The following is a 3,033-nucleotide window of genomic DNA, read 5'->3' on the forward strand; positions in this document are numbered from 1 at the left end:
TATGTCAAGTCTTTAAATTTGAATGGACATCGAGTCGATTTCGAGACCAAATGGGCAAAGAAAAGAAAGTTAGTCGTTTATTATCGTACAATTTCGTTCAGCTCACTTCTGGAACACATGTTATTTTTTCCCCCACCATTATGGTCACAGAGGGTTGGTTTCAACCTAAGATGTACGCAATTTATCCACAATTTGGGCGATGCAGGCTTCATGTAAATTAGATCCTACATGATTATAAAAGAATTAACAGTGGAACGAACATGATATTCTTCTTGTTAAAGAATGGTTCTGTGTCGGGACGAAGAGCTTTTTACAAAAAAAATGTTTTTTCCTGAGATATTTAGTTCTAAACTTGGCCAAATTTAACGATTTTCAACATTTTTTTTATCATACTGTCATTACTTTTTTTCAAAAAAACTCAACGTCCCGACATTAATTACTATCTTAACTGCAGTTTCACAAAATTTGAACTGATTTTTTTCACAGACAACGGAGTAATATCGAATTTTGTGAGGCCTGAAAACATACATTTTTCTGGAGGTAAATCGCCGCCTTAAAGCACTCCGGCTACGCCGTCGTGCTTCAAACTGATTTCGCGCTGTAAAATGGTTAACGCATAAGAGTTGAATTAAACTTTTTGGCCGAAAAATTTCAATTTAAATAATTGAATTTTTCAAAATTTATGACATTTATGACATTTGTAAATTTCATCATCTGTCAATTCTGTCAATTTTGTAGTTGGTGCACAAAAAGTACACAAGATGGCGCTGTATAAAAAACGTTTTTAAGGTCACTAGATCAAATTGTCTGTTTTATAAGGTACCGCTGTTAGTGACAAAAAGAAAGACAACGATATCTTCTGTCTATCTCTACATGCGCACTAAATTTAAATGTTGTTTGTGTGGACACATTGCTTTATGAACTGTCAATTCTTGTCAAATATCGTTTGTAATAAAATGGTTTGAATGTGCGATTTCTCAACACGAATCGTTATGGTGTATTTGTTTCCTCCGCCGTAAGTTAATACTATTTGACGTTTTATGTACGACGACTTTCCACAAATTTCAGAAAACTCCAAATAGAAGGTAGATGGAAGCCCTATCGAAGCCGACAATCATTGTGACATTGGTTAAGCAGTACGTATTGGAGGAATACTAAAGTTGGTTTTTGTATATGAACCCTTGAGTACTTCTTATAAGATTATGGAATTTTGTACCTGTTAGTTTACGAATTCCGCGAACTAAATTTAAATAATGTTCCCCCAATTTGTCTTCAATCGCTTTTGTGTTTCAATAGCCCCAATACCAACATGAACTTCTTGCATTCAGGCGAATAACTCGTTCATCTTATTGTTATTATGAGTTGAAAATCAAATCTATGGGCAAGAAAATAGAAGAAGCAAGACCACTCACATGTGGTACATCACAAAACCTGCGTTATGGACAGAAATATATTATTTCAAATGCCTAAAACACAAGCAATGATATTGTAAAGTGTAAGTATATCGGCCTCAACGGTAAACGTTCTCAAAATGTGTTGTAGGACCAACTGACTGCTATCCTTAATGTAACAGCGGGGCCTCATAAACTAGCAGGTGGACAAGACACAGTCATTGCACTCATCACTTGAACAGTGCAGATACACAGTCACATGAGGAAGACACACCATCGCTTTCAACATCAGCGGCAGAAGATGGTTGGTTTGAAGGCGCTGCTACTTCCTCATAATGAATGTGAAAACTGAAAATGCAATGGGACATGAAATATACATAAGATATGCAAAACTGGTTCTATAGTTTAATGTGGCCTACGAAGGTCCTTAAACGCATTCAAATGGTCTCCTGTAGTGTTAAAAATAGATGTAATTTTGTATTTCAGGGTGATTTAAGTAAATAATTTTAACATAACCTTAATATTTGTTCTTGATATTCATTTTGTTGCAGTTGTTTTGCATAAACTCATTCAAGATCTTAAACATGTCTACTTCTTCAAACTTGTAAATTCTTTCTTCTTAATAGCCCCTTTAAAATATCTCATGTACTTTATTTTCTGCTCATGTACTTGCTACTTCCATTTGTGCAATGCTTTCTCTCAGTTACTTTAACATCTCATCATTGTTACTACATCGTCGGGAGAAGCTACAATATAATCAGTGCTAATAGCATATTCTAATTAGGGCGTTACTGCATACAAGTCGAATCGTTGGAGATTAGAAAAGACAGTGCTTGAAGTCCGAGACCGTTTCTGAGTGTTGCACCTCCTTAACGTGCTAAAATGGAATCGGTTCTAATGTCGGTTCGCTCACCTCTTACGTATTCACATAGTCTGTTATAATGTTGGAACCAATTTTCTTTTTGTACCCACGGTTTATTTAAGTGTATTTTAAACAAATAAATTTAAGATAACCTTACATTTTGTCAATGACAAATTTTACGTCAACAATTTTATGACAATTCCCTAGAATCTTGCGTCTCGTTCTAACCCATTGATTTATGGACTATGTCTGTCTCTCTTGCATTGCGCACTGAAAACTAACAGCGGTACCTTATAAAACAGACAGTTTAATCTAGTGACCTTACACGTTTTAATATTACTTTAAAAATAGAAATATTGTCTTAATTGAGATAATAATTTAGGTAGATTCCACTTTGGTGATCAATCTTCATTATGGTAAAGTGATTTTAATTTATAAACGCATGTGAAGAGCAGACGATTTGGGCAATTTTTACAGCACGGCGTGTGTAAACGTCCAGGGCGCTTGTAAATCTAGTGTTTCCGAAGCTGTCAATTGAATGTTAATTTGACGTTTACAATTCATGAGGCCAAAAAGGTTTTTTTTAGAACTGCCATTGCGTGGTTTTCATTTGTCAAATTGACATTAGACGTCAGTTAAAAAAATGTAGTGGATCATAGTATATTATTCAATGAGCGTGTAATGATGGCTATTACCCATGAAGATGAAACTCCATCTGAGTGGGTAATAGCCATTACACGCGAGTTGAATACTATACTTTATCTACAACTTTTAGGAAAA

At 34.9% G+C, this 3,033-nt stretch overlaps 1 long non-coding RNA gene across 1 annotated transcript; it reads right to left on the bottom strand.

Moving 5' to 3' along the window:
* Positions 1-1,783: 1,783 nt before the first annotated feature.
* On the bottom strand, positions 1,784-2,533 carry LOC148176564 (uncharacterized). Its single transcript, XR_015769902.1, has 2 exons — positions 2,191-2,533; positions 1,784-2,137 (listed from the first exon to the last, which is right to left on the bottom strand). It is a non-coding gene; the product is annotated as an uncharacterized LOC148176564 (long non-coding RNA).
* Between the last annotated feature and the right edge of the window lie 500 nt (positions 2,534-3,033).

This window comes from Gnatocerus cornutus, chromosome 4, assembly GCF_029298725.1.
Source record: "Gnatocerus cornutus isolate USDA-ARS CGAHR chromosome 4, icGnaCorn1.1, whole genome shotgun sequence".
Taxonomy (NCBI): Eukaryota; Metazoa; Arthropoda; class Insecta; order Coleoptera; family Tenebrionidae; genus Gnatocerus; species Gnatocerus cornutus.